Genomic DNA, 13,991 nt, shown 5'->3' with positions numbered 1-13,991 from the left:
CATTTTTATGTTTTTTGGCACCCCCTGAAATTTTGTGCCCAAGGCGAGTGCCTCCCTCTCCTGACCCTGGTCCCTGTCCAGCTGGGAAACTTACCAGGACATTTCTAGACCAGGAATGGAGGAATGGGTGCTCCGCTGGTAGGGCCCATGATATCATAGGGCTTATTTTGAATTAACATTGGATATTAATATTATTTATTTCATTTTTAACATACTCTACATATGAATAGGAACTTTGCTTTTCAAAATGCAGTCCAGTGTTAGCCCCTCAACTCACCAAGCTTTTGTGATTCTACCGCCAAGATGGGCGAGAGTGAGAGGTCCCGGTTTGCACCAATGACCTCATGTGCTGTCTGTCCCCCTGCTGGGCCACCTTCTCTCCATCAGGAGGTGGTGATGGAGACGTGGTCCTGGACTTGGAGCGTGCGCTCGGGCATCCCTGCACGTCGGAAGATGGTCTTCCCTGGACTCTGGGCACAAGAGCAGGAGGCAGGCTGTGCTCAGGGCACTGAGCAGTTCATCGTAACTCTCAAGGGTGGAGATGACGCTAAAGGAGGACGCCCAGAAAGCCAGCGCGGCACGTGGGCATGACTGAAAAATGAGGGCTCCCTGCGTGAGGAATGGGCGCTGGGCTGAGGGCAGCCTGGCGCTGGCCCCGTGTCTGCCGCGTGAGGAATGGGGCCATCTTTTACCTGCCCGCCTGAAGGGATGCCGCCAGCGCCCGGGCCTGGCTCCCGGCTCACCCCGGCAATGAATTTGCTGCTTCTTAATGTAAAACCTGCCTTTTCTGGTCATTGTGCCATTTTATTTACGGCCTGTCTTTGGGGGGCTCTTGATCAATAGATTCAGTCCCACAGTATATTTCTTCCTTTCAGTTGTTCTTGGTTATATTTTTACATTACACAGGGCTGTTAATGATTGTGCTGCTTGCCCTTGAGTGAACCTGGGCTTTGGCTGCCAGGCAGCTGGGTGTTAAAGACATCATGGTCACAGATTAATACTGGCCTTCCAGATGAGGCTGCTTGGAGGCTCAGCTTCTGCACTAGAGATGAGGCAGGCTGCCCAGCCATGGGGTGGGAGGCAGGAGGCATGCACCTGCACGCTCTCAGGTCCCTCATTGCTGTCTTTGGAGTCAGAGTTGAGTTCAGACAGTTAGCAACACTGAAGCAAACTGCTGGGGTCCTTCTGTTCCTTTACGCATCCCCCTTGGCTGCATCCTCTCTAACACCACCAGGACAGACACCTAAGAATATCCAAAGCAGCATCCCTCTAGGGTGCCATGCCCAGGTGAGGCCTGAGGACATCACCTTGCAAGGGGTAAACAGGAGCCTGGTGCAGGGGGTGTTACCGTGACAACTGCTTATTGGTCGCCAAGGGGCCACAGCCAGGGGTCATGATTTCTGCCTAATTTGAGCACAGACAACCAAGTGCGGCAACAGGATAGACACTGATTTGTGTGATTCAATTAAATGATTGTTTGCATTTTCATGCAAATGAAGATAAGTTCTTTTCACACGTGAGTTGTACATTTAATAAAAGCTGCAGCTTTTGGGCTGAGAACAGAATGTGTTAACTTGGGTTGCTGGGGGTGGTCCTGAAGCTGTATGTTTCCAAGAGCTTCCATCCACTGGAGCCTGGTAATTCCCACTGATTCAGTAATTCATGGGTAAGGTATTCTCACACCTCCCCTTCATTTTCCTCTCAGTATTCCACAGAGCAGCCTTATCTCCACCTATCAATTACGGTGGTATTAATTTATTTCCCTGTGTCTCTCTCCCTGTGCTTGGTGGGGGCATGCTCACGTAAAATATATATGTTTTTTCCCCTTGCTGGAGGCTTTCGTGAAACAAGGCTAATATTCAGCACTTGGGATTTAGCCACTGCATCTCACAAAGTTTGGATGTATTAATGAACAAAAATAATAGTGCAGAGAAACTGGAAATTAGCAGCCAGCAGAGAGCATGCAAACAGGAAACTGTCTGATTATGTGCACGGGTGCAAAATTAGTAAAAGAATTTGAAATTGTCTTGTGCTCAGAGATTCTATTGTTTCCAAAGAATAATTCCATCTATTTTAACATTTTCAAGTGTAATTCCTTGGCAACTGCTCTTCCTTTGATTGTGAGTGATGTTAATTGAAAGGTGTGGCGGAGCCTCTGTTTTGGCAGTTAGACTTACATCTTTTGTTTAAGGACTCAAAGTGCCGGCTTTCCTGCCCAGCCTCCCTCCGCATTTCTGTTTTGGTGATGTGATGACAGACTTACAGTGTGTTTCCTTGTGTGTATGGTAACAGATGTTTATGTGAATAACAGACTTTTTTATGAAGGCATACACTTTATAGCCAAATACTAATTAAAAATAATTGCATGTAAGCATTTTTGTTTATTCCCTGTTGTGTGTCTTTAATCATTTGAAATCACCTGCAGTTGAAAATTGAGGCAAAGATTTGATACTGCAATTATAAGAGGCCATCTGACTATATATTAGATAAAAATAGCAACATATTTGAGAAAAAAAAATATTTAACGAGGCTAGTGCCAGGTCATTCTGAAGCCTCTTGAAGGTTGGGTCAAAATAGTAATACATTACTTTGTTAAACTAATAGGATTTTAAGGCATCATTCAGCCACCAAAATGACAGCTTCACGAATAATATCCTACACCTGACACATTTTGGGCTCTAACAAGCTCATTACAAGTGGGTTTTAATTAGAGGCGTAACAGATGGTTCCCAATAAGTATGGGCAGTGGCGACTCCTTGGCTTTTTTTTTTTTGCTTTTAAAGACAAAAATTGCAGGTAATTGAGAGACTCAGAACCTTAGTTTGGGTTTAATAGTATGTGTTCAATTAAAAAATAGTGTGAAGTGCCCGGAATGTGACTCAGATTGTTGAACACCGAAAAAAGAAAACAGGGTTAAAAATGCCTTTCCTGTTTAGAAGTAAGCTTCCAGCCGCCGTGGCAGGGACGAGCCACGTGCAGCCCGTGACTCACCACGGCTTTCTTCTCGGGGCTTTGTTTTTAAGCATCGCCTGTCAATGCCTTATGAAGAATTAATAAGACATTTCAGAGTGTTCTTGAACTCCAGCACTGAACATTCTCACCACTGTGACATTTAACAAACACATTTAAGCAGAAAATAAAAGCGATGGCTCTAAAAGCCACCCGTGCCTCTCTGCATACGCATTTTAATACTATTTGGGGACATGAGAAAGAAAAGGGAACAGATAAACTGAGCAATACGTTCCACTCTGAGAGTTTTCGTTTTAAATGGACCAGACTTGACATTTGTGTTACTGGTGGGGTAAGGAATTTGGTGCATCTTGCATACGAAGAAGCCTTATGTTTTGAGGTGGAATTTACCTTTTTCTTAAAATAAAGTGGTTTGCACTTGGTGTAGAGAAAAGCCTTATCTAAAAGGAAAACTCCAACACAAAATAAGAGGCATTTAGAAACAAATGTATAAGAATGTAAAGAAAGCATCATTTCATCAATTTTTCTTTTAAATATTCTTTTTTTTTTTAAGGGGAGAGGAGTTGAGAGGAGTGAATGCTGGTGCCTTTGTGACCTTCCACCTCCACCTGAATACATGGGTTTTGGACCGATGGCATTGGCTCCCCTGGAAGCAGGTCTTATTTCACGATCGACAAAGCGTTGCTTACAGAAAAGAAGGGATTGATGTTTTCAGGGAGGCTCTTCCAAAATTTCAGGATTAGAAATGTAGATAATTGGAGATGCTTTTATATTCTGAGAGCATTTTTCCCATGGACTCTGTCCGGCCCTTTCTCTGCCTTGTTTTTCAAGAGGCATTTCTTCATGCACACACAGTGGAGTTGTGTTTCATGCTATGCCATTGCCTGAAAATAAGGCCACTTCAGGTATAAAATATTCCACCCATATCCCCTGGGGCAAAGAGCTGACATGCAGCAACTCTTCAGACGTGGAGCCACTAGGCCGGCAGACGTGTGGAGTGAGTCACACAGCTGCAGCGCCGCGCTCCACAGCCAGAAATAGCGTTAGGAAGAGTGTGAGGGTTTTAATTTCATTAAGAATTTTTTTGACAGCATGACACCCCAGAGTCTTGTTCTAGTTGTTTCTTATCACTTAAGGAGGGGAGGGACTAAGGAGGGGGAAATAAATCCCTAGGCTGGACTCGTACATTTCATTTTTTTAAAGGTAAGAGCATGGCTGGATATTCATCAGCTCCTAACACACTCACCTGAAAATCCCGTGGACATCCGTGGGAATGTTCAGCAGGGTGGGCCGGCCGGATGCAGCCCTGCACAGGACGCGGGTGCTGGGGGCTGTGCTGATTTATGCATGTCACCAGTGGCATGTTGACTAAGATGTATAAAAGGACAGGGGACGTGCCATTCTGTGTGACTTTGGAATGAAAATGACCAAGCCTTCCGTTCAACAGATTGAACAGAGAAGTGCTGGTCAGTGAGTGAGTTGGCCCTAGTAGATCTGGCAGGACCAGTCGGGTTCTGATCCGTGGTCTCCACGTTCTCGTGGAGACGAGGTTACATTTCAGCGGCCAAGCCCTGCTCACTTCCAGATCGTGCCCCCCACCCCCCATCTACTTGAGAGTGTTGACGAGACTACAACGCCAGCACTTGACAGTTAAATACCGGTCCTTCCAGCTGAGACAGGCTGCCCTGCCTCCAGTGACCAGGAGGCCTGCAAAACAGTGAAAGTTATTCCTTACTCTTGAGATCCCAGCGTCACAATGCCCCCAGGATCTGCAGTTGTCAAGGCCCCTGGGGCTTGGGGCTGTCACCCTTCATGCTTAACTAGTTCATGAGGACTGTGGTGAAGATTAATAGATGTCACAGCCTTCATTGTCATCAGTAGGAGATGAAACCCAGCCACACATGTGACAGCGTGAATGGCTTGGTGACTGAAGAGCATTGGAGTGGATTCGGGAGGCCCCGGACCTTTCCAGGCGTCATCACTGACTGGTTAACCTTGGAAAATCATTTATTTCCGTACAGCACGACTTGGTCTTCTTCTCTACTCTGCTGTCTAGAGAGGTGCTTTTCGCATTGGGTTTTCCAATCGCGTACTGCAAGCTTCAGTGTTAAAGCAAATGAATCCAAAAATAAATGAAGAGTTCTTTCTTATTTTGCAAGAAGGCTTTGGTGTGCCCATTACCTGGCCAGGCCCACATCCCACGGTATTGGGGATGGGCTCTTGAACTGAGCCCTAGGCTTTGGATGTTTTAGGTTTCCCAACTGAGTCCAGACCTGGTGTCAATACCAGTAGTGCGCCTGGTGATTTCACTTCCAACTGGATCATCTTCCTTCTAACTCAAAGGCAACTCTCCCAAATGTAGGCCTGTCAATCAGGCATGTGGGCATCACTCCGTGGAGGTGCAGCTGAGCTAGAATAACAAGCCCGCTGTCAGTGAGGCTGGGGAGAGGTCCCAGGCAAATTTTTGACAATAGCCTTGTACAATGGTGATTTCCTTATTTTTTTATTTCAACTTGATTTTCAGGAAATTTCCCCATAAGACAGAGCCAAGAGCTCCATCTAATTTAGCTGCCCTACCAGCCAGTGGGAAAGGAAGTGGCAAGAGATCCCTGAGTTTATGAAGGACACACAGTTATATCCGAGGAGGAGCTTGAAAAACGAAGGCTGAGGGGCTCATTTCATCACAAGGTCGGCTTGGGCTTCTTGTTCTGTGCCCGGTGGCAGAAGTCAAGGGCAAAGAGGAGGATGAAATCAGAGTCCCCACCTGAAAGAGCCTGTCCTCCATGATCGCACAATTGCACTCCTTAGTGACACCCACGTTATATAGACTTTATTTACCTTATGTGTATTAAAATGTGCTTTGGTCCACAGATTAGGTACACACGTGCACTATGAATCTACATAATATCCCAAATCCAGAAACAAATAGGAAGTCAGTCTCTTTAAGGCTGCCGGATTCATATTCATTCGTTCATTCATTCATGCATGCATGCATACATGCATGCATGCCAGAAAGGAAGTTTCTGTACAAAATCCAGGTGGGGCGGGGGATCTCTCTGGAGCTGCCCGGGCTCCCTCCCATTTCTCAAACCAGAGCAAAGCACCCGTTCGTCTCTCGCCAGCTCATCCAGGAGAGTGACTGCCTCACTTCAATTAAGTTTGAATTAATTCTTGCTGGTTTCCTTTACAAAACATCCAGGTTTTAATTGTTTCACCTAATTACTGGACTGCGACCCAGATTTAAGACCTGACACAGGTGATGGGAGGCAGTGGGTTTCCTTTGATTATATTCATTTATTGTCTCCAGAGCGCTTGGGAGTGGAGTATTCCCCCTGTTATTCCTTATTTGTGTGTCTGACCTTCCAGACTCTCGGACTGGATGAAATCTCCCTAAATAAACATGAAATCTCTAAATGCTTATGCTTCACATTTAGGATCAGATTGGGCTGTAATTGTCTTCAAAGCCAGGCTACGATAGTGTTTGAGCAAATGAGAAAAAAATCTGTGCTTAGACCCACAACTTTTGTATCTACCAAAATTGTGCAGGGGGCTTGAAGAATAGAGACCTGCAAATTCTACAGATGCTAATTATAGTATTCATTTCTAGCTACATATTTGCATGCAAATATCAGCCTGTATAAATTTGGCATTGAAAGCACCCCAAGGCTCTAGTCTGGCAGATGGGTATTGGATCACAATGAAACTTAACAGTACCTGGGGGCTTTGGGGCCAAACGGAGGCTCTGAGCAACAGGAGAGCATCCGTCTTCCCTCTTCTGAGATGACAGTGCGGTCTTTGTACATTGTTCTGGCCAGAAAATATTTAAGAGGAGGTTTGGAAAAACACTTCGGGCAGATAGCCAATTTCCTTTAATGTTCCACAGACAGTCTGTAGCTCTTGGAAAGTAGGACATCTTTAAATCACTTTATTTTGTTTTATTTTAAGTTGAAGAGTGTCGGCATCAGCTGGGAGGACAGCACAGCCCACTCCACGGCTACACGGGGACCCTAGCGGGAGGCGGAAGGCAGGTGCTGAAGGAGGGCTTCGTAAACCCTGGGATCAATTTCCCATCTTTTTTCTTTCCATGAGGAGTATCGTGAAGCTTTCTTGGCCTTATCTTTTCTTACTTTGCAAAAGAAAAACACTCATCCAGAAAATAAGGTGAAATCGGTGCTTTTCAAAGATTGAGAGGTTTTTGAGAGGCCATGGACAGGGCAGGTGCTCTAGCCGCGACCTGGCTTCTAAGCAGGCATATCAGCATGGCTTTGCAGGGAGTGTGGGTTTTTGGATGCAGCACAAGGTGATTCTTTTCTTGTTCAACTGTTTGAAGACACAGATAAGTGCATGGATGCGATGAAAATCAAATGACGAGAGATTTGAAAGAAAAATAGGAGCAAAGAAAGAAGGCGTTGGAAAAAGAGGTGCCGTCCTCCCCACCGTGTGAAAAGGCATTCAGAGGTGAGGGGTAGCAGGCAGGGGCTCTCACACGAGAGCGTTTTAAACGGGGAACCACATGTTCTGCAGCCTTAATTTACACACTCACATTTTTGGAAAGATTTCAATGTCTTTCCCTGTATAAATGGGCTTAAAGGGTCCCTGAACCATGAAGGCTGCCTGGCTGGGCTTACTGATTGTTATCCTTTAAGGTGAAAAAAATGAACTTAGGAAAATCTGACGATGCCCGTCAGATTTATAGATGTCCAGGGAAATACATTGCTCAGCGGCTTTTTCTGTGTTATTTCCTTGAAAACTTCCTTGCCTTGAACTTGGTAAAGCAAACAATTTGGTTTTCCCGAAGTCTTAGGTAATTGAATAAAACTAGACAAAACATCAAGTATATGTATTTTAATTTGCCATAGTTTCCAAAGACATTTAGAATAGAGTGCTAAATCCCCCATGGCCCACAGCACCCTGTGTGTCCCCAGACCCGCCCAGCTCTCCGCGGTCATTGTCACTCCTTGACTTCCTCCCTGAAGGTTCTTGCCAGGCTCATTTCTACTTCAGGACTTTTGTGCCACCCTGGGCCTGTGGTTCCTGGGGTGTCCCCCCTCCACTTGTGCTGTGCCAGCCTAGCCAATGCTAACTCAGATTTTGGGTTTCAGGTAAAAAGTCCTGGCTTCCTAGATGTGGTGAGGTCCGAGTGCACGCTGCCTGATGCGTTGGCACTCTTTTGTCACTCTCATTGCCATCGTGACCTCCTCGAATGTAATGTCCGCAAGGCAGGGGCTGGCTCTGATTCTGGACACCTGGAACAGAACCTGCTGCTTTATAAATATTCAATCAATAGTTGTTGAAGGAAAGGAAAAAATATCCCAAACACCCCCTGGTGGTCAGCTGAGACCAAGGAGGGGCGCAGGATTTATGGTTGTGTTTTCAGTACACTTTAAAGCTGTTGGAAGATTTCAACTAAGTAATATGTTCAAAAACCTTTCTGAGAACTTCTCTGACTAGAAAATAGTTTTTAAGAAGCTTAAGCTCATATCTTACCTTCTGTGCCACCTGTCCCAGGCCCCATCTGGACAGCTCACGTTGATTGCGTTCCCCGTACCTGGAGCTGGCTTGAGCCCTTTCCACAGGCTGTGATATTCCCTATGGGGTAGGTACTTTTATTTTCCTCACTTTGCAGATGAAGAAACTGAGGCCCAGAGAGATGAAGTGAGCTGTGTTCGAGGTCGCCCAGCCAGTGAGTGCTGGAGTTGGGTTCGAGGCTGCGCTGTGGGAACTCTCTCCAGAAGGAGGCAACTTCTGAAGGCTGGAGTGACTGTTGCCAGAGGCCAGCAGGGAGCCACGTCCATTGTCATGGAGCCTGCTTTCACATTAGATTCATAATGATCTCGGTTTCCCAGTTCGGGGTCCGCTAGAAGCATCAAGCTGGAAGGAATTCTAGAGGACTCGCAGAGGAAGGCACAGTGACAACAGAGATGACGGCTGACAGCCTGACATGGGGATAGAGACAGAACTCAAAGGCAGTCTCGGGACTGAGCACCTGATAGTCCCAAAATAGACAAGTTCTGCATCATTAAGAAACATTCCCATTTTCCTAAGTCCTCTTTTTTAGAGGCCCAAAACAATTGGTGATTTGAAATCATGATTTTCCTTTAAAGGCATAAGCTACAGTCGTATGACAGATTAATTTCTCCATAACCAGCAAAGGAAATAGCACAATCGGTGCTTGCCAAGCATGCCAGAAGGAAGTCTCCACCTTGGGGCTTCATCCAAGGCACGACACTGTGCAATCAAGTGTCACCTGGCTGTCCCCATGCTTAGGGACTGATAGCTTCTTATAGCTGTCTTCCTCCAAATTTCCATTCTTTAATTTTATGTGCCTTTTCCATGCTTAGCCATGATATAAAGCCTGTGTGTCACCTTAACCTTTGTCCTGCCAGGAAATTTATTTTTAGCTTTTTAAATTAAAAAAGTAAATAAAATAACATTTTATTCATGCCCAGGTTGTCAAGAGATGCTGCAGGAGCACAGGACGCAGAGTTTGATACAGAACTGCCAAAGGAATATATTCTTGAGTTTTCAAGAGACGCTGCTCATTTTCTGTCAAAGGCTAGAAGAAAAAAAAAACTTTTTTTTTTTTAAAAAGGTGCTGTAATGATTGTGGGTTTTAGATACTGATAAATTTTCATTCAGTTTTCACTTGTTACATTATTTTTACCAATTGGAAAGTTCTTATTCATTATAATGTAATTTAAATTAGACGATACATGATCACAATTTTTCTTCCTTGATGAGTTAACATTGGGAGCTCAGCTTCCTTGGGTACAAGGAGTTGTCTTTGAGTACTAGAGCAGTTCACATGATCTTTTAATCTGTATTTAAAAGTGTAAAATAAAAATCGCTTCTCGGCCTTTTGGCTAAGATCAAGTGTAGTATCTGTTCTTATCAGTTTAAAAGTGTAAAATAATACTTTCAGAGACTCCCAAACGAGCCCCGCCACTTTGGAGCAGAAGGGGTAGAGGTGTGGGGAGCCAGGGACAGTGGCCCCTGCTGGGGAGTCCAGACCTGGCCCAGGTCCTGACCTTTGTTCCCGTGCTCCTCTCATTTGAAGACCCTCAACCCGTGCTTTGGTAAATCAATACCATGAACTCACAGTCTTGGGAAAAGTTGTGTCAACAAGCTGTCCCTGCAGTATATATTATAATCTGCGAAGTTAGAAACATTTATTCGGAATCCGAGTTCTGAGAAAAGCGAAGTGCCATTCAGCTTCCATCTTTCAGAGAACTAGTGGTGCTTGTTGTCCTAGGGCCCATCCTCTTGTCTCCCCTCCTGGAAGGCCTCACTGTTTTCCAGGGTCCCTGTGGCACAGGGGAGGGAACGGCCGCCTGGCCTCAGGACTGGAATATAAGACCTCACCCAAGCCGTCATGATATTCATCCTGGGGTCACAGCTATTGCATTAGAAGAAGGTGGGTAACCTAAGTCGTCTCATCAGAATGACTCTCAAAATATTTGCTGGAAATTCTGGACTGTGGACAGTGTGCTGTGAAGATGAGAGGTCCAGATCCTTTGCAGCTACTTTGTTGCCATGAGGCAGGCCAGCCAGGGGTGGAAGCGGACTAGGAGAGGAGGCAGCGCTGGGAGAAAGACTTAAAGATCAAGCCAGATCACTGGATTAAGATTTCCCAAGAGCCTGCCTGACTCTGGTCTTCTAGGTATGTAAGACAAGAACGTTCTCCTTCTAAACCAGCGGGAGCTGAGTTGGGTTTCTGTGAGATCAAGCTGTCCTGACTGAGAGGCACGTACGCTCACTTTTCTCGCATGCCATGGAGAGAAGATCCCCAGACACTCCTTGTGCCCCCAACTCTGTTGTGTCTCTTTGGCTGTTTTTAGTGAGAGGGAAGAGATGGTTTTTTCTTGCTCTGTGTGTTCTCTTTGCAGTTTGGTCTGGTTGACAGAGTCCCCCAACATTTTGATCGGAGACAAGAGGCAGCCCAATGGGCTGTGCTCTAGCAGCCCGCCCAAACCAACGCCAGCCGCTCACCTGTGCCACCTGTGCAGGTGCGCCTCCTTCATCTCCAACAAAGGCGGCCGTTGATTTTCTTTACGCCCAATTTTCTAATGTGATGTCTTTTTCTTATTGATCTGAGGATAACCTTTGTATATTAAAAATATTAACTTTTAAAAATATGTGCTGCAAAGATTCTGTCCTCATTTGTTGTTGGTCAATTTTATATGTTCATAAGAGTTTTTTCTGTACAGAATTTTTACTTTTTTATGTAACCAAATTTAGAAATCCTTTTTTTAAAAAAAGACTAAATAGTGATGTGTGAATTTATTCAGTTCAATGATGATAAAACAAAATATTAGAAATGATATATTTTTAATTTTGGTGGTGAATGAAAAAAGTGAAGATAAGTACAAAGTCATTTAAGCTAAAATACCAAGAAATGAGTTTAACATGTTTGCTTTACATTTTTAGGATTTTAATAAAATAAAAAAGGAAAGATAGTGTGAATCCCTTTGTCACCGGCACCCAGGCAGATTCGTTTCCCTCCATGTGAACTGCTATAGTGAATTTTGTATGATCCTACAAGGTCATAAAAAATATTTACATGGAAATGTAGGTGACTATAAGAAGTATGTGGTAGTGTTTTGTTTTTATTTGACAATTCATAAGTGACATCGTAGTTTTATTTGGTAACATTGTTACTTAAACTCAGCATTGTTTTGACATGTATTCGTGCTGACACATAAATTTGCATACAGTTTGTTTTTAAAAGTTACATATTGATGGACATTTATATCTTTCTGAATTGTGACTATTGTAAATAAGAGTGTGACTTGCACATGTCTTTGAGAATTTCTCCAGGCTTTACATGTATATGAAATTTCTGGATTGTGGGATATGTGCATTCCTGGTTCTCTTAGGTACAGATAACTTTGTTTTCCCGAGTGGCAGTACCAGTTACACTGCTGTGATATCCCGCTTCCCAAATCCCTCTCAACATTTGATACTGTCAGGTTTATGTTTTTGCCAGTGTGGAGGGTGTACTGTTTCTCATTTTGGTTTTAATTTTCATTTCTTGCAGTACTAATGACAACGAGCAACTTTTCTTGTGTTTAATTGACTTTTTTGATTTTCCTCATTTGTAAAGAGCCTATTTATGTGTTTTGCAGATTTCTCTACTGAATTGTTTGTCTTTTTCTTATTGATTCACAGTCTTCTTTACATAGGCTGTCTCCTCATCTCTTTGTCTACTAAACCTACCAACCTTTGTCTTTTTGCTTTATGGATTTACAAAGAAAGTCTTTTCCCATCCCTATAATATAAAAATATCTGTCTTATTATTATTGTATTGAAAATATTTAAATATTTTAAACATTAGGAATTAAACTTAATGAACAGTATGATGAATGTATCTAAATTTTTTTTTGTTCAAATGAATAGCCAATTTTCCTGATTTATTATTCCTGATTTATTTATCATTTATTACAGTGTATTTTCCTCACTGATTTGAGATGCCACTTTATAAAAATTCTATTATACAAATAAGCATATAACATATGTATATTTCTAAACTCTTTCCCATTGATATACTTGACCATGCTGTGACAATATCACTGAATTTTAATGACTACAGCTTTAGGGTGTATTTTGACACCTGATCAGACAAGTCTTCCATTATTATTATTGTTTTTACACGTTTCTTACCTGTTTTATCCTTTTAATCCTCTAAATGAAATTAAGGGCTAGGCTTCCCTCCCATCCTGTTGAGGTTTTGGGTTGAATTGCATTTTATCTTCCTATGGTCACCGATTTATTTGATTACCTTGAAAACAGAAGAAAAGATGAACTGTTATGTTCTTTTTATGTGTTCATGCTAAAGACATGAAAATAAGGTGGAGAAATCTGCTGTTTGGACAGAATGCCCTTGCTGCGTCTGTCTCCTGCTGGCTCAGAGCTTCACTGGAGGACTGAGCCACGGACAGGAGAGTTAGAAGACTTGAGAGTCAGAAGACTCCTTTCTGCACACCTGTCGGACAGGTGGAGGGTCGGCTGTGGGAGATTCTTTCACTTGCTTGCTTCAGTGTTTCTCAGGAAAGAGAGGGAAGATGAGATCTTACAATTTCTACTATGACTTTGATTCTTCCAAACTTGGGCAATTGTTTCCATTAAGGATTTCGGAGTGTTTACCACACCTGCTCTCACTTTGTGAATATGGTCATTTTCGAAGTCGCTGCTTCCACTAAGTCAGGAACTCGTCCCAACACGTGGATGTCCCCAGGACTGCCGCATTGCCCACCTGGCCCCTCCCCTGTTTCTGTCAGGACAGCTCTGGCGGGCACCTCTGCACCTTCCTGCTCTGTCCTTTGTGAACAGTGCTGGCCCCTCTCCAGATTCACTGCTACCTTCTGGCAGAGTCTCTTTCCTGGATTTCCCTTTGGTGGTGAGTCGACCAGAATGCATTTGTCTTGGGGACAAACCCATCCTAAAGCTGCTTTTGCTTCAAGATGGCTTACATAAAACTCGGGCCTGTCTGGAAAACCTGCCACCTCAGGCCTCTGCAAATAGCAAATAGCTCCCTGTCCTCCTTTCTGCCCATGGCTACACTTACACATTTCTCAGCTGACAAGGCTGGCTTCCTAGGAAATTACTAGGCTTAGATTGAGGGGTGGGGGCGAGATGGAATAAAATGATTAACTCCTGCTGGAGGAAACCAACATATCCACGTCCTGTGCTATCATTAACTCTGAGGGCTTGGCTCGCCTCCTGCTTTGCTTAGCAGACCCTGTTGTGAGTCTGAAAAAAGTCTACAGATTCTCCTGCCGGGGCCATGTGTATATGTATACATTTACATATAGAGAGACATATAAACATATGGGTAAATATATGTTTGCATGTGTATATAGGGAATATATACACACACACACAAACACACGGAACTGTGAATTTAGTTTCAAGAGTTCTAAAAATCAGGAAAAACCCTTGGCTAAGAAGCTTGATGTGAAGGAAACTTGACCAGAAATGTGCTTCGCCCTCTGGAGCTCAAAGAAGCTGTGTTTCTAGTAGCA

At 43.9% G+C, this 13,991-nt stretch overlaps 1 pseudogene; it reads left to right on the top strand.

Moving 5' to 3' along the window:
• Positions 1-9,813: 9,813 nt before the first annotated feature.
• Positions 9,814-9,901, top strand: LOC134382892 (U2 spliceosomal RNA; annotated as a pseudogene).
• The last annotated feature ends 4,090 nt before the right edge of the window (positions 9,902-13,991 follow it).

This window comes from Cynocephalus volans, chromosome 7 (genome assembly GCF_027409185.1).
Source record: "Cynocephalus volans isolate mCynVol1 chromosome 7, mCynVol1.pri, whole genome shotgun sequence".
Taxonomy (NCBI): domain Eukaryota; kingdom Metazoa; phylum Chordata; class Mammalia; order Dermoptera; family Cynocephalidae; genus Cynocephalus; species Cynocephalus volans.
This window is presented reverse-complemented; position numbering and strand designations above follow the sequence as displayed.